Genomic DNA, 18,985 nt, shown 5'->3' with positions numbered 1-18,985 from the left:
CTGGTCACCTCGACGGCCGCAGAGGGCCAGGTTTCGAGGGAACAACGCTACAACCGGCGGGAGGCGGATCTTGTTCCATCGAGTCATCGCCAGCTGCGGCCGCTGTCCCTGGTGGTGTAGGAGGGCAGCATCATTTGCCGACGAGAGGCCAGCTGAGTGCCTGGTAGTAGAGCGTCCCGGCGAAACTGAGGACGTCCGGGAGCAGCGACTCACGGATGGAGCGTCAGACGAAACGCGCCGGGGTGGAGAGGGGGATAGAGACATCTTCTTGGGGGCCTTCTTGGAAGTCCGAGGAGGCACAGGGGTGGTGGGCTGGACCCGAAGAAGGTCCTCACGCGCGGGGTCCGTTTCGGAACGCCGGACCTCGGAAGCTGGGGTCCGGAACGTTTCCCCGATGGACGCCTGAGAAGAGGATCGCTTCTCAGGCGGCGGGGGGGGGGGGAGGAGGAGGAGGAGGAGGAGGAGGAGGAGGAGGAAGGGTGGCCCCTGGGGCAGAGGGGGCGGGAGCCACGGGGGAGGAGGATTTGGAAGGAAGGGATTTGGGAGGCGGAGGCAGAGACCCCGGATGGGGGGAGGAGGCGGAGGGGGGACAGGATAGGGGTGAGGATACCGCGGAAGGAGGAGACACAACTGAGGCAAACGAAGTGGTCAACGGCACGGGATGGAGGCGGTCATACTTCTTCCTGCCCTCAGAATAAGAGAGACGATCCAAAGTTTTGAGTTCTTGTATCTTCTTCTCCTTCTGATATGCGGGGCAGTCTGAGGATCTAGGCCAGTGGATGCCAGGACAATTAACGCACCAAGGTGGTGGGGTGCATGCATGTTCCTCACGAAGAGGATGTCCACAATCGCCACAAAGGGGCTCAGCCTCACACCGTGACGACATGTGCCCAAAGCCCAAACACCGAAAACAGCGCATAGGAGGCGGGACGTAAGGTCGCACGTCGCACCGGTAGCACATCACCTTTACCTTCTCCAGGAGAACGTCCCCCTCGAAGGCGAGGATAAAGGCCCCGGTGTCGATGCGACGGTCTTTGGGGCCGCGCTGGACTCGCCGGACGAAATGCACGCCTCGGCGCTCCAGGTTGGCCCTGAGCTCCTCATCAGATTGCAGCAGGAGGTCCCAATGAAAAATAACCCCCTGCGTCCTATTTAGTGCCAGATGCGGGGCAATGGACACTGGGATATCCCCTAGGCGGTCGCACGCCTGGAGCGCCGCCGACTGTGTGGCGGAGGTGGTCTTTATAAGAACAGACCCCGAACGCATCTTACTGAGAGCCTCAATTTCCCCGAAGATGTCCTCAATGTGCTGAACAAAGAACATGGGCTTGGAGGTGGCGAACGTCCCCCCATCGGTTCGAGAACAGACCAAATAGCGGGGGAAGTACTTCGCCCCAAGCCGGCGGGCCTGTCCCTCCTCCCAGGGAGTGGCCAAGGGGGAAAGGGCAGGAGAACCAGAACTAGAGACAGTACCTTTCCTTTTGAAAGACTCGGCCACAGAGCGACCTGATACGTGTTGACGTTTCATCTGCGAAACGTCCGCCCCGATACCACCCACTCTGACCAGGGGATCTCCCCACGGGCGCCACCCAGCCTCAGCAAGGGCCACCTGGCAGGATGACCGTTGCCGGGAGTCCTGATGCCCCAAGGAGACGGGCATCTACTCCTTGGCCGACGTGGGGAGGATGCAGCTCAGGTATCGGCAGTACGATCCCTGTGTTGTCAGGGGGCTACAACCTAGAGGGTACATGACGACCCCACCACAACAGGCTGGCTACCGTGCTGGATTTCTGGTGCCATGGAAAGTCCATCATGATCGTAGGTGCAGATGGGGACGCACTATGGGCGTAACTTGTACAACCCATCAGGCGTTTAGGCCCAATTTGAGGAATAGTGGGTATGGTTACAACGCCGGTACAAATGCTGAGTGCCAAGGTCTTAGTGCACTGAGGACCAGTGGTACACCACGTAAGGCGTCCTTCCCCAAAAGGCTCGTACTTCTGTAGAATTTTGAAAAAAAAAAATGGAGGTCAAACCCCAAGGGGGACCATCACATGGAAGGCCGAAACGGTTGAAACTCCTTTTAGTCGCCTCTTACGACAGGCAGGAATACCTCGGGCCTATTCTTACCCCGGACCCGCAGGGGGCAGCTAGGTAGATAACCCACAGGCAATGGAAATATTTTGCCGGCCGAAGTGGCCGTGCGGTTAAAGGCGCTGCAGTCTGGAACCGCAAGACCGCTACGGTCGCAGGTTCGAATCCTGCCTCGGGCATGGATGTTTGTGATGTCTTTAGGTTAGTTAGGTTTAACTAGTTCTAAGTTCTAGGGGACTAATGACCTCAGCAGTTGAGTCCCATAGTGCTCAGAGCCATTTGAACCCAATGGAAATATTTTAGACTTCGGAGCTACAAAGAGGCCTGACCTTACCGACAGTGTCGGTATAGAGACAGGGATTAGTGATCATAATGTGATCGTAGCGACGCTGGTTACTAAAGTTGTTACTAAAGTTAATAAATCCATCAAGGAGGTAGGAGATTACTTATGCCAGAAAGGCCAGATAATCAGTTGTTATTCGTAGCATTCCACTTAGCCAAAGAGTAGATGATACTATTTAGTTCCAGTATGATGGACGTAGAGGAATTAGGGACAAAGTTTAAACTGATTGTAAATTGCGCCATCGATAAATATGTGCCGAGTAAACGGATTAAGGGCGGAAAAGACCCACCGTCGATTAATAATAAAATTTGGAAAATACTGAGGAAGAACAGATTGTTGAACTCTCGGTTCAAAAAATAACGCTAAAACGTCGAAACGCAAATGTTAGCAGAAGTTCATGTGTCTGTAAGGAGATTGGTGTCCGAAGCATACAACTTCCACCGTCACATCATAGGGAAACATCTTACCAAGTAGACGAGAAAATTCGCTAAGCTGATCGAAGACTTCTCTGTCCAGCCACTCGTCGGACAGTCTGGTGTGGCAACAGAATACAACAAAAGAAAAGCCGAAGTTCTGAATTTCGTTTTTAAGAAATTATTCATGCAGGAGGATCGTGTGAACATACTGCCGTTGAACTGTGGCACAGACTCCCCTACCTGGAACAAAGAAGCAACTGAAAAAATTGAAAACAAATGTCAGTAGTAGGATACTGGGGGTGCTGGTGAAATTTGGATCTCAAATTGATATCGCACTGATATGCAGATTAATTAAATTCATCAATTAATTCCCTCCCTCCCCCCAACCATGCCTACCCTCAACACCCCTGCAACCCACGATGACTTCACGTCCTTTCTACTGCCGGCAAGTGGGTCCTCGCACCCTCCCCCCTTCTCCTCGCCCCCCCCCCCCCCCATCAATCCTATTGACAGGAATTTAGAATTTTGGCGGCAGTTCCGAATTTTCGCTGTACAGCTCAATTGTAAAATCCAGGGACGTAGTATTAACGGAAATTACTGATGGAAATTATTTATAAAACGGGAATAGGTGGTAAAAATAAAAAAAAAACAATCCAGAGGACGTAAAATCGGTGAAATCAGCTCTAAGAAGGACATAGTTTGCATTTCGTAGGACAGGGATACTCTTTTTTAACTTCTATTACTTCTGATCGTATCCAGCGATGGCGGTGAGTTGCCAGGCGCGAGTGCAATAGTGATGTGTCAGGGTTCATCCATTCGCCGCCTTCTGCACCATGCTGCCTCGGGTGGACTTGGGGAGGAGCTCCTCCATCTCCCACCGGACCGCATTCATGACAGCTGCTGCACCTGCTATGTAGAGTGTATTACCGGAAATCACGTGACCAGAAGTACCGCCATCTTGGATCTTCAGAGTATAAAAGAAGGCTTGACGGCCGCAACTGATAAGTCTGCCGTGGTAGTTGAAAGTGTCAACAAGGATTACTCCAAAGTGCTAAACATCCCTCAGCTATTAGGGAGGAAGACAAGACCAAGAGACAAACGCTTCAGTTTGTGGTTATTACAACAGAACCTGGATATCTGGCTACTGGCATTGGCAACATAAATTACATCGAAAATGGTATACTACTTAGTGAGAAGAATGTAAATGTGCTTACACCTATTACAGAACCGTTTTGCGATAGCATTAAGGTGGCTAAAATCTGTGATAAGGTAGATTGTCAAAAAAAATTAGAAAGAGGACGGTCTATAATGTTGAAGAAGGAGATGTGTGGGTCATTTAACTACACTCCTGGAAATGGAAAAAAGAACACATTGACACCGGTGTGTCAGACCCACCATACTTGCTCCGGACACTGCGAGAGGGCTGTACAAGCAATGATCACACGCAAGGCACAGCGGACACACCAGGAACCGCGGTGTTGGCCGTCGAATGGCGCTAGCTGCGCAGCATTTGTGCACCGCCGCCGTCAGTGTCAGCCAGTTTGCCGTGGCATACGGAGCTCCATCGCAGTCTGTAACACTGGTAGCATGACGCGACAGCGTGGACGTGAACCGTATGTGCAGTTGACGGACTTTGAGCGAGGGCGTATAGTGGGCATGCGGGAGGCCGGGTGGACGTACCGCCGAATTGCTCAACACGTGGGGCGTGAGGTCTCCACAGTACATCGATGTTGTCGCCAGTGGTCGGCGGAAGGTGCACGTGCCCGTCGACCTGGGACCGGACCGCAGCGACGCACGGATGCACGCCAAGACCGTAGGATCCTACGCAGTGCCGTAGGGGACCGCACCGCCACTTCCCAGCAAATTAGGGACACTGTTGCTCCTGGGGTATCGGCGAGGACCATTCGCAACCGTCTCCATGAAGCTGGGCTACGGTCCCGCACACCGTTAGGCCGTCTTCCGCTCACGCCCCAACATCGTGCAGCCCGCCTCCAGTGGTGTCGCGACAGGCGTGAATGGAGGGACGAATGGAGGCGTGTCGTCTTCAGCGATGAGAGTCGCTTCTGCCTTGGTGCCAATGATGGTCGTATGCGTGTTTGGCGCCGTGCAGGTGAGCGCCACAATCAGGACTGCATACGACCGAGGCACACAGGGCCAACACCCGGCATCATGGTGTGGGGAGCGATCTCCTACACTGGCCGTACACCACTGGTGATCGTCGAGTGGACACTGAATATTGCACGGTACATCCAAACCGTCATCGAACCCATCGTTCTACCATTCCTAGACCGGCAAGGGAACTTGCTGTTCCAACAGGACAATGCACGTCCGCATGTATCCCGTGCCACCCAACGTGCTCTAGAAGGTGTAAGTCAACTACCCTGGCCAGCAAGATCTCCGGATCTGTCCCCCATTGAGCATGTTTGGGACTGGATGAAGCGTCGTCTCACGCGGTCTGCACGTCCAGCACGAACGCTGGTCCAACTGAGGCGCCAGGTGGAAATGGCATGGCAAGCCGTTCCACAGGACTACATCCAGCATCTCTACGATCGTCTCGATGGGAGAATAGCAGCCTGCATTGCTGCGAAAGGTGGATATACACTGTACTAGTGCCGACATTGTGCATGCTCTGTTGCCTGTGTCTATGTGCCTGTGGTTCTGTCAGTGTGATCATGTGATGTATCTGACCCCAGGAATGTGTCAAAGTTTCCCCTTCCTGGAACAATGAATTCACGGTGTTCTTATTTCAATTTCCAGGAGTGTATGATCTACGTAGTAAATTCTCCAATTTCGTCGCTGCGAGACATGGTGTCAAGGCGAAGCTGCCTTTTCTCCTGCATGGGAACGACAATGTGACAGCAGTTGGGATGCGAGAAAAAATCGGCAAGGAAGTATTGGAAATTATTTAGAGGAAATATAAAAATCCTGAGGCTATGCCATAAAAAGTGAAATTAGGAGACGTTAAAATGGATGTTGTAATGGAAGAGCATCATGGAATATTGCAGCAGACTTTGCCGGAATTTTTAATAAAATGGAGATGTGAGACTACTTAATATCAACCCACGACTTCTGCTAGGAAGGGGATCGCCAGGGAAACAGCACTGTGGTTGTGGACAACGATAAGACAGCTGGAATGCACTGTCTAACGTGGTTAAGTTCCAACTGTAGAGTAAAGATATATATCAAATTTATATGTCAAATCACCCGTCCTGGAGTGAACAGAGATTTTGGTAACCACATTATAGATTTTATAAAGTGTCCTGACTTGCGGCTACGAGAAAGTTGTAGGTATTTCTTGACTAAGCATCATGGCTTTACCAGGCTGGAGGCTACAATATACAACTACAGAATAGATCGTGTATTCGATCCTGTGTAAGAACAACAAACAGTATTTACAGTGTGCTTCACTTTACTCTGTGCCAATTGCGTCCATGTGGCGTCAATTAACAGATAACCCACATAACTGTTCTTTTGCTGTGTTTAATACGTTCTGCAGTTTGCGTACTGCGGTAATAATAATACCCAAAATCTGACATGTGTACAAATCTTCCAGGTACTCAAGATCTAGGAAAACTCATCAGCTGTGTTCTGTCTGTATAGAGTTTTAATTATCTACCTATAAACTACGTGGAGATTCGTAACTCTGGTTCCAATAAAGACGATATAAGCATTATACAGATATTGCAGAATTAGGACTGGTTGACACAGACAACGTTATACCACAAGTCCTAAGAATAACAGCCAATGTATCGAACAGACTTAAACCATTCCCCACTAAAGAAATTACACCTTAAAGTACTGTTAATGTGTTATGTGCAAGGAAAATGAAACTGGATATGGAGAACATAAAAGTAAAGAAAAGGAAACTGGAGTATATAGAGAAGAGCCGGCCGCGGTGGTCTAGCGGTTCTAGGCGCTCAGTCCGGAACTGCGCGACTGCTACGGTCGCAGGTTCGAATCCTGCCTCGGGCATGGATGTGTGTGATGTCCTTAGGTTAGTTAGGTTTAAGTAGTTCTAAGTTCTAGGGGACTGATGAGCACAGATGTTAAGTCCCATAGTGCTCAGCGCCATTTGCACCATATAGAGAAGACAACTGCCATAAAAGAACAATATATGATGCAAATGAAGGAGGAAGCTATTGCGGAAGTGCAGGCCAGGTTTACATATGGCTTTAAGCACGCTGTATGGAGAAATTTGGCTACAACTGGGCAAAATGGTTCAAATGGCTCTGAGCACTATGGGACTTAACATCTGTGGTCATCAGTCCCCTAGAACTTAGAACTACTTAAACCTAACTAACCTAAGGGCATCACACACATCCATGCCCAAGGCAGGATTCGAACCTGCGACCGCAGCAGTCGCGCGGTTCCGGACTGAGCGCCTTAACCGCGAGACCACCGCGGCCGGCTACGACTGGGCAGTACAAGATAACACCATTTATTGTAAAGAGTAGTGCTACGAGGCCATATGTTGGCGTACTGGCCGAAAACGGTGGATTGGAGCACGTTTACTATGTTCAATGACACACGAAGAATCTGTTTATCAAACTTCATTCCCCCTTGTATCTGCTTAAAAAGGATGGTTACAGTATATTGAAGTGTGGTGGGCTTATTGTCATACACTTAGCAACAGAACAACCGTTTGCAGAGTTTAAAACAAACGTAATAACAACCTTTTATGGCAATTCGTTTTCAAAAGCTATAAACTTAGGGTTCTATACCGAAATTCTAGAAGAATGTGCAGCAGAAGAACTAGCTGCCTACATCCAGAGGAAAAATTAAGATTAAATTACTAACTGTTAAAGCCATAGAAGAAGTAGTTTACAGGAAAAAATTAAATACATACTGAAATTCGAGAGCATCACTTCTCTGTATTTTTCAAATTACTGGCTGGAGAAAGAAATAGATGACTCAGATGTGGATTTAAGCTGTAAGTTAGAAATTAAATTGTAAATTATTAAAACCACACCTAACAAAAATATGGAAAGAGTTGTTTTGTGTATGTAAATGTATATGCAAAAGTTAATAAAGATTTTGTACTAGAATATGTGCTTGTCTTATTCGTTAACCTACCCAAAATCCTAAGATATTTCCTATATGCAATGATCGATGTGTATGTGTTTTGGATAGGGAGAGTGAGTAGTCAGTGACCTTGAAAAGCAGTTTAAACTAGGTAGCTGGAAGTATAGTAACCCTGTTTTCTTACCTATATGAATCAGGTAGAGGTTGTTGTTTTCGTTAGGACAGAGCTCTGGGGGAAGACGCTAGGTTCTAGGCGCTTCAGTCTGTAGCCGCGCGACCGCTACGGTCGCAGGTTCGAATCCTGCTTCGGGCATGGATGTGTGTGATGTCCTTAGGTTAGTTAGGTTTAAGTAGTTCTAAGTTCTAGGGGACTGATAACCTCCGATGTTAAGTCCCATAGTGCTCAGAGCCATTTGAACCATTTTTGAAGACGCTAACCATCGAAAACAAATCTATTGTTCGTGGTAGATGCCCATCAAAGTGCGCCTTGAGACTGACTGTACATTACAATCATCCGCTGATTTCCAACTGCTGGCTGCCAACCCTCTGTGGTGTGGTAGCCGAGGCGGCCGCAAGTGCGGACGGTCATCGTGAAGATTGTCGGGCATCAAGCCAAGCCGAGCACGTGGCACGGGTTGTGTCATCTAAGGCCTATAGAGAGTTACGAACGCGCATGGTTCGACCCCCTTCATCTCAAGTCCCCCGGAGCAGGGCAGTAGGCGATAGGCGTGTCCGGCCAGGACCCACGAGGCAAGGCAGCTGCAGCAGCCGTCATGAGTGCAGTCTTGCAGTCTGTTTGGGGACGGACGCAGCCTGCCACCGCCCCCGAGGTCAGACAAAGGGGCATAGTGTAGAAGATAGGGAGTTGATGAACACTGTCACACCACTACTGCACTCGCACCCGGCAGCGCATCGGGGAGCGTCTTAATGACTTTGCGATCACAGAATACAGAGTGATCGGAAGTTAAACAAAAGCGTCCCTGTCCTGCGAAATGCAAATTATGTCCTTCTCAGAGTATAATTCACCTATTTCCCGTCCTTTGAATTGTTTTTTTTTTCAGATTTCTAACACCTATTCCCGTTTTATAAACAATTTCCATTCGACACGCAAGTCGCAAAAGTGGCGTCATATCGAAAGACTTGCACCTGGCGAACGGTCTACCGGAAGGGAGGCCCTAGTCACACGACATTTTTTTTTTACAATGTCCGTCAACAATTTTCGTTAATACTATGTCCTTTGAGTAGACAACTGAATTGTACACCGAAAAGTCGGAACTGTCGCAAAAATTTGAAATTCCCACCAATAGGGTAGGTGGGTGGAGGAAGGGAGAAAGTGTGGGACTGTCGTGCCGGACGTGGAAAGCACACAGTCATCAGGGGGTAGGGGGGTTGGGGTGGGCGTGTTTGGGGGATAATTAATTGATCAATTTAATTAATTTGAATATCAATTTGATATTAATTTGTAATCAAAATTGCACCAACATCCCTGGTACCCTACTACTGAAGTCACCAGGTTTGGATGGAATGCCAGTTCGGCTTTACAGAGAGTACGCTGCAGCGTTGGGCTCTTATTTAGCCTGAATCTATCATGAATCTTTCTCCCAGCATAAAGTTCCAAACGACTGGAAAGAAAGCATAGTGCCTCCCGCAAATAACAAGGGTAAAAGAACTGACCCACATTATTTCTGACCAATATTGTTAACACTGGTTTGCTTCAGAATTCTTGAGCATATTACCAGATGGAATACGATAAGTTTCCATGAGACAGAAAAGCTTCTTTCCACGAATCAGGCTACTTTGAAAGAATGCTTGCAAGCAATATAGATACCGAAGATGTGACTCTCATGGAACCAGATATGAATCAGCACGGTTCTAGAAAGCATTCTACGCGCGAAACTCAGCTTGTTCGTTTTTCGCATGATATTCTGTGAACCATGGATGAAGGGCAACAGGCAGATTTCGTATTTCTAGATTTTCGAAAATAATTTGACGCAGTGCCCCACTTCTGACTGTTAACGAAGGTAGGAGTGTATGGAATAGGTTCTCACATATATGAGACTTCTTAAGTAACAGAACCCAGTACATTGCCCTCGACAGCGAGTCTTCATCATGGACAAGGGTATAGTCAGGAGTGCTCCAGTCTGTGACTGTTTGATTATGACGCTCTGGTTTACAGGAAGGTATCGTCGTTGAGTGACTACAGGAGAATACGAGATGATTTAGACAAAATTATAGTTGGTCTGATGTGTGGCAGCTTGCTCTAAATGTAGAAGTTAGTGAAAAAAAGGTTCAAATGGCTCCAAGCACTATGGGACTTAATATCTGAGGGCATCAGTCCCCTAGACTTAGAACTACTTAAACCTAACTAACCTAAGGACATCACACACATCCATGCCCGAGGCAGGATTCGAACCTGCGACCATAACAGCCACGTGGTTCTGGACTAAGTTGGTGCAGATGAGTAGGAAAAACAATCCTGTATTGTTTGAATAGAGCATTAGTGGTGCGGTGCTTGACACAGTTGTGTCGATTAAATATCTAGTCGTAACGTTGCAGAGCGATAAAAAAATGGAATGATCACATAAGGACAGTAGTCAGGAACGAGAATGGTCGACGTCAGATGATTGGGAGAATTTCAGGGAAGTATTATTGCTCATCTGTGAAGGAGATAGCGTATAGGTCAATAGTGCAACCCATTCTTGAGTATTGCTTGAGTGTATTGGAGTAGTGGGATAAGGGCGACAGCAGCGCAAATTGTTAGTCGGGTTACCTACATTTGGGGGCAAGTATAAATTCAGGGGCAAATCTATTGATAAATTTTGATTGACAGGTCCTTAACGTTTTGTTCTACTAAGAGGATTATTACTCCCTGGAGATTATCCATCCTTAACCTATTGTTTGGTTAAGTCGTTTTCCATGTCACCCCCACTCCTCCCCCCTCCCATTCCTCTTTCCACCACTCAGACACCTGAACTACTTCTGATATCAAATTAATTGACTAATTAATTAAACTAATCAAAAAAACTGCTGGGGAATAACTCAGTTGTCCCACTTCCGGTATTCACGAGCTGCTTCAGGTTATTCACATAGCCTCTGGCCCTACCACTGTAAGAATGTGATTGACTAATCAATTAAATCGATGTCCTTCACTTTTCCTTGTCCCTCCCTTCTGGCAACATTGATTGACTGATTGCAGTGTGTGGAATATTGTTTAAACAATTAACACAGTCTGTGGAATAATGTTTATTTAAACAATTTATAGAATATTAGGTGGCATATGGAATATAGTTTATTTAAAGAATTTGTCAGGAAATGGATTGCATTGTGTGGAATATTTAAACAATTGGCGCCCTTTTTCAATCAGATCGCGTTAGGAATCACGTAATTACATTTTCACAGATCGCTTAAACATATCTGAAAAATTTTCTCATATCTCGCAACCTGTGCAGGCTGTCCGGAGTCGGGGTGTGCCAGGGGCTTGGAAGTGCCGGTATTCGTACTGGCCGCTGAAGTAGCAGCCAGCTAACCCCCAGAACAAAAGCACACATCCTGTCGGCGTCCCCCGCCATCTTAAGTCGTCTGTAAGCATGAACCAACCTGTCATATATCAGCGCACACAAGAGAAACCTTCGTTCCAAGGCAAATGCCTGACTGGGTTCAAAATGGCTCTGAGCACTATGGGACTTAACTTCTGAGGTCATCAGTCCCCTAGAACTTAGAACTATTAAACCTAACTAACCTAAGGACATCACACACACCCATGTCCGAGGCAGGATTCGAACCTGCGACCGTAGCGGCCACGCGGTTCCAGACTGTAGCGCCTAGAACCGCTCGGGTACCTCGGCCGGCGCCTGACTGGAAATCGCTCCTGAAATACTGCTGAAGTTAATATATAATTAATTTCTGGTCACATGTTCGTGATGTAGGGGATATAAACTGGATGCGGTAGCTATTTCACACACACAAATATTGACAATTTCACATAACTAGTAGCAGGCTGACTCGAAATACATTTAAAAAAAGAACGGCATTAAATGTTGTATACAATGAGAGAGAGAGAGAGAGAGAGAGAGAGAGAGAGAGAGCTGTAGTTTGCTATGCAGATGACATAGGAACTAGCACGGGATATTTAAACAATTACACTTCTTCATTCCACCACGGACTCTAAACTGCCCCAACCTTTCTGGCGCATTTTCTTGCACAAACTGCTTCAGGAGTTATTAAATATGGTGCAGAATATCATATCTTGATGATGTCTCAAATGTTGTTTCAACAGATGTGCCACAGGATGGTTCAAATGGATCTAAGCACTATGGGACTTAACATCTGTGGTCATCAGTCCCATAGAACTTAGAACTACTTAAACCTAACTAACTTAAGGACAGCACACACATCCATTCCCGAGGCAGGATTCGAACCTGCGACCGTAGCAGTCGCCCGGTTTCGGGCTGAAGCGCCCAGAACCGCTGGGCCACCGCGGTCGGCTGTGCCACAGGAAATATTAATTACATTGTTAATATAGGTGCACAAACAATTTGCTTCTAACACACGCACAGAGTTTAAAACTATTCAAATTGAAAAAGATCGACACTGCACAGTAGTTTGCGTGCATGAACAATGGTTTATGTTTTTAACAAGAAGTTTCTTTAAATAATCCAAACGTATTATTATTTGACGTCTTGATTGGAAGTGATGATGTATGAAATGATGGTTGGAATTTCAGATTTCGTCATAAATTTATACCGTCACAGTTAAGGAGTTTCCAACCACTACAGGTCTGCTCAGTGTATTTTCTTGTGTAAAAGTACTATAAAATTCCTGAGTTAACTGGTTCCCTCAGCTACACCAGGACGAAGAAGGAGGGAGTGGTTGCCTGCCCACAGGCATCTAGGAATCGTACTAGGGTTGCCTCCATACAGGTACATTTTTAAATTGCTTAACGAAGGTGAGTAGTTGGCACTGAGGGTGTTGCTGAACTGGAGGTCTAGAGGCTCAAATGGTTCAAATGGCTCTGAGCACTATGGGACTCAACTGCTGTGGTTATCAGTCCCCTAGAACTTAGAACTACTTAAACCTAACTAACCTAAGGACATCACACACATCCATGCCCGAGGCAGGATTCGAACCTGCGACCGTAGCAGTCGCACGGTGCCGGACTGCGCGCCTAGAACCGCGAGACCACCGCGGCCGGCAGGTCTAGAGGGACCCTTTGCCATTTGATTCCTCATGTGTAAATATTGCACCCACCTGCGACCACGCCACATGAGAGCGCGAAACACTGAAAAAATGTAAATTGCTGCTTTCGATCATGTTCAAATTTAGTAGAATGCTTTTGAAGGACCCCAGATGGTTATACCCTGTATAACAGAGCAAAACGTGCGGTCACAGTACACTCCAATGGGGTCAAATCACGTTCATCCTGAATGGATCCCCACGACGTCCTTAGAGAAGGACTGAATCGTCCAGAGGGTGTCGGCAGTGGCAAAGGTTACCAAGAAGGTCGTTCTGTTGCACATATCGCTGTCAACTGTCGTTTTCGACTGCGAATTTTATGTAAATGAACGCCTCAGTCGAAGGGGTGGTTTCAATGACGCCCTTCATGCCATCTTCTGAGTGCTATTCGTGTCGATTCTGCGCGGCGGTGCATCTGAAATCTTTTCCTCGGGCATCGGTAAGAAAACCGTGAGAGCTCAACTCTGGTCGTCGCGGTTCTAACCTCCATCACAGAGGTGTCAAGAGATCTTTCCCTCGGGCATCGGTAAGAAAACCGTGTGAGCTCAACTCTGGTCGTCGCGGTTCTAACCTCCATCACAGAGGTGTCAAGAGAAGGGATGAGATGTGCGTAAGAGGGCACGTGACAGTCTTCCCATCGTGTGAAATGTCCACGGATGCGTTAGATAGAATTGTGATGAAATTCGGTGCAAGTGTGACGTAAATGGCTCTAAGCACTATGGGACTTAACATCTGAGATCATCAGTTCTCTAGACTTAGAACTACTTAAACCTAACTAACCTAAGGACGTCACACACATCCATGCCCGAGGCAGGATTCGAACCTGCGACCGTAGCAGCAGCGCGGTTCCGGACTGAAGCGCCTAAAACCGCTCGGCCACAGCGGCCTGAGTGACGTAATTAACCCACCTTACACCTGATATGAACTTTTGAACTCAGGCTTACACCAATGAACAAAAACTTTATGATCACTGCCCACCACGAGGTTGAATGCCTCCTGGTGGTGTTGCAGGCATGTGACACAGTGAGGAAAGAATTGAAGTGGAAGACAGACGAATGGGCAGTCATGATAGCGAATATACAAGCCGTAAATGCGGAAATCCACTGATGTAAGCGGCTTTGAAAAAGGGCACATTGTTGTGGCACTGCGGCTGGAAAGGAGAATCTCCGAAACGGAGATGGTGGTCGCCTATTGGAGCACTGCTGTCCTGAGTACCTATGGAAAGTGATTGAAGAACTGTGAAACAATGAGAAGGCTGTATGGTATTGGACGACCACGTCTCATTACAAAACGTAGAGGTAGGAGGATCCCCCTTTGTGTAATCCAGGATAGGCAGCAGTCTGTGGCAGATATGACGACAGAGCATAATGCTGCTTCAGGCAAAAGTATTTTGCAGCACACCGTTCAAAGGCCATCGGTCAACGTAGAGCTCCACACCACAAAGCTCCTACGTGCTCCTGTGTTGATCCAACGAAATCGTCAGTCATGACTGCAGTGGGCACAGCATCACTGAATATTCAATGTGGATCAACAGAAACAAGTCGCTTGTCCAATGAATCTCATTTATTATTACACCAGGTCAATCGATGGCTGGGTCCTTACACGCCGTCATCCAGGCGAATGGCTGCACGAAACATGCACCGCTCCACAGATGCAGGACGGTGAGGGCAGAATAATGCTATAGTGTACATTGAGTTGGGCTTCCATGGGATCTGTGGCGGTGATCAAAGGCACCATGACAGCAATGAACTACGTGATAATTATTGCGGACCACCTGCATCGCTTCATGCTTGAACTCTTCCCATACGGCGGTGACATCTTCCAACAGGATAACTCTGCATGTTGCACCGTCAAAATCATGCTAAAGTGGTTTGAGGGCCAATGTAGTGAACTCACATTAATGTCTTGGTCAGAAAATGTGCCTATTACACTACTGGCTATTAAAATTGCTTCACCAAGAAGAATTGCAGATGATATCTACATCTATCTACATCTACATCCATACTCCGCAAGCCACCTGACGGTGAGTGGCAGAGGGTACCATGAGTACCTCTATCGGTTCTCCCTTCTATTCCAGTCTCGTACTGTTCGTGGAAAGGATTGTCGGTATGCTTCTGTGTGGGCTCTAATCTCTCTGATCTTATCCTCATGGTCTCTTCGCGAGATATACGTAGGAGGGTGCAATATACTGCTTGACTCTTCGGTGAAGGTATGTTCTCGAAACTTTAACAAAAGCCCGTACCGAGTTATTGAGCGTCTCCTGCAGAGTCTTCCACTGGACTTTATCTATCATCTCCGTAACGCTTTCGCGATTACTAAATGATCCTGTAACGAAGCGCGCTGCTCTCCGTTGGATCTTCTCTCTCTCTTCTATCTGCCCTATCTGGTACGGATCCCACACTGCTGAGTAGTATTCAAGCAGTGGGCGAACAAGCGTACTGTAACCTTTTCGGATTGCATTTCCTTAGGATTCTTCCAATGAATGTCAGTCTGGCATCTGCTTTACCGACGATCAACTTTATATGATCATTCCATTTTAAATCACTCCTAATGTGTACTCCCAGATAATTTATGGAATTAACTGCTTCCAATTGCTGACCTGCTATTTTGTAGCTAAATAATAAGGGAACTATCTGTTGTGTCTAGACCATACAGCCTAGACACAATGCTGTAGCCGATAGGGCACGCAATGCTAATGCAGACGGGCGTGAAGTCTGGAACATGAGACTTATAAATGAATAAGAAGAAAAGTACGTAGCTGCTTGTTACTTAACTTTTAATTAGTCCTTGGAATACATCTCTCTTGAATATTAGTAAGCTATAGGCACTGATACAAATGGCGCCTTGCTAGGTGGTCGCCATTTAACTTAGCAGAGGGCTATTCTACTGTCTATCTCTCGGCAAATGAGAGCAAGGCTTAGCACGTCCAATCGCTAGCTATGTTGTCCGTACAACTGGGGCGAGGTCTCCTCAGTCTCTCGAGACCTGCCTTGTGGTGGCGCTAGGTTTGCGATCCCACAGTGGCGACACGCGGGTCCGACATGTACTACAGGACCGCGGCCGATTTAAGTTACCACCTAGTAAGTGTGGTGTCTAGCGGTGACACCACACTATCTTTCTATGTATTCGCAGCACATTACACTTGTCTACATTGAGATTCAATTGCCATTTCCTGCACCATGCGTCAATTCGCTGCAGATCTTCCTGCATTTCAGTACAATTTTCCATTGTTACAACCTCTCGATACACCACAGCATCATCCGCAAAAAGCCTCAGTGGACTTCCGATGTCATCCACAAGGTCATTTATGTATATTGTGAATAGCAACGGTCCTAGGACACTCTCCTGTGGCACACCTGAAATCACTCTTACTTAGCAAGACTTCTCTCCATTGAGAATGACATGCTGCGTTCTGTTATCTAGGAACTCTTGAATCCAATCACACAATTGGTCTGATAGTCCATATGCTCTTACTTTGTTCATTAAACGACTGTGGGGAACTGTATCGAACGCCTTGTGGAAGTCAAGAAACACGGCATCTACCTGGGAACCCGTGTCTATGGCGCTCTGAGTCTCGTGGACGAATAGCGCGAGCTGGGTTTCACACGACCGTCTTTTTCGAAACCCATGCAATTCATTGGACAAATATATTATACTAGAACTGACATGTGATTATATTTTCACGCAATTTGAGTGCTTAGATCCTGAGAAATAAGTACCCAGAACAACCACCTCCGGCCGTAATAACGGCCTTGATACGCCTGGGCATTGAGTCAAACAGAGCTTGGACGGCGTGTACAGGTACAGCTGCCCACCCAGCTTCAACACGATATTACAGTTCATCAACAGTGGTGACTGGCGTATTGTGACGAGCCAGTTGCACGGCCACCATTGACCAGACGTTTTCAGTTGGTGAGAGATCTGGAGAATGTGCTAGGCTGGGCAGCAGTTGAACATTTTCTGTATCCAGAAAGGCCCGTACAGGACCTGCAACATGCGGTCGTTCATTATCCTGCTGAAATGTAGGGTTTTCGCAGGGATCGAATGAATGGTAGAGCTACGGGTCGTAACACATCTGAAATGTAACGTCCACTGTTGAAAGTGCCGTCAATGCGAACAAGAGGTGACCTAGACATGTAACCAATGGCACCCCATATCATCACGCCGGGTGATACGCCGGTATGGCGATGACGAATACACACTTCCAATGTGCGTTCACCGCGATGTCGCCAAACACGGATGCAACCATCATGATGCTGTAAACAGAACCTGGATTCATCCGAAAAAATGACGTTTTGCCATTCGTGCACCCGGGTTCGTCGTTGAGTACACCATCGCAGGCGCTCCTGTCTGTGATGCAGCAATGGTCTCCGAGCTGATAGTCCATGCTGCTGCAAACGTCATCGAACTGTTCGTGCAGATGGTTGTTGTCTTGCAAACGTCCGCTTCTGTTGACTCAGGGATCGAGACGTGGCTGCACGATCCGTTACAGCCATGCGGATAAGATGCCTGTGATCTCGACTGCTAGTGATACGAGGCCGTTGGGACCCAGCACGGCGTTCCATATTACCCTACTTAACCCACCGATTCCATATTCTGCTAACAGTCATTGGATCTCGACCAAGGCGAGCACCAATGTCGCGATATGATAAACCGCAATCGCGATAGGCTAAATCCGACCTTTATCAAAGTCGGAAACGTGATGGTACGCATTTCTCCTTCTTACACGAGGCATCACAACAACGTTTCACCAGGCAAGGCCGGTCAACTGCTGTTTGTGTATGAGGAATCGGTTGGAGACTTCCCTCATGTCAGCACATTGTAGGTGTCGCCACCGGCGCCAACATTGTGTGAATGCTCTGAAAAGCTAATCGTTTGCATATCACAGCATCTTCTTCCTGTCGGTTAAATTTCGCGTCTGTAGCACGTCATCTTCGTGGTGTAGCAATTTTAATGGCCAGTAGTGTATGCACCCCTTGGAATACATACCGGGCATCAGTCGCGTGCACGTAAACAACCAGCCCGTAATTTGCGGGAATTGCTTGACCTCTGCATAAATATATGGTGCCACATACTTCTGGAATTCTGTCAAGGACTTTTAGAATCCATGTCAAGCAGACTGTCTGTTGTACTGTGTTTGAAAAGTGGAACAACACGCTGTTAAACAAGTGGTCATAATGCTTTGGTCGATGGGTGTATTTTTCGCATGTGTCGACATCTTGCTGTTTGAAGCAAGTCGCCACACTTTTGTACCATTACCTAGGAAGGTTGTGGTCACCTCCAAATTTCATAATTATGCGTCAGAATGGGGTAAAATGAGAGGTTTTCCAAAAAAAAGTTTCCCTTTAATTCTTTTGTGTAGTGTATTTTCGGGGTGACTTCATGAGAGCCGTCGCATCTTTCTGTATTTCTTCCAGCGAACAGGCCAGTCGCCACGCCCAAAATGTCAACGCGAACACGAAACTTTCCACCTCTTCCATCAAAGCGAGTGTAAACGCAGCAAGCGAAAGACTCTCTGTCGTTGTCAGATGCAAACATCGTGTCACACAGGAAACTCTGCGTGCTGATGAGGGAAAAAGAGTACTGTGAAGGACTAAAACACGAGTGGAAGGCAAGAGCGAAAATACAAATTTTCTAACATCCCTTTCTCAATTCTTTGTAAAGTCTTACTATAGAATTTAAAAGCGCGATAGCAATAATTTTTCGCAAACTGTTTCCTGGAATCATTCGTAAACCCATCAGTTTTGTTCATTATCATGTACCCTGTACGGAGGAGTTGATATTTAATAATGTCAATGCGCCATGACACAGAGATGGCAAAATAAAATAACAGAGTATTGAAAAAGTAGCGATAAGCACAAAAGAAAAGAAAATGAAG

The sequence above is a fragment of the Schistocerca nitens genome, chromosome 3, assembly GCF_023898315.1.
Source record: "Schistocerca nitens isolate TAMUIC-IGC-003100 chromosome 3, iqSchNite1.1, whole genome shotgun sequence".
NCBI lineage: Eukaryota > Metazoa > Arthropoda > Insecta > Orthoptera > Acrididae > Schistocerca > Schistocerca nitens.
Note: the sequence above shows the minus strand (reverse complement) of the source record.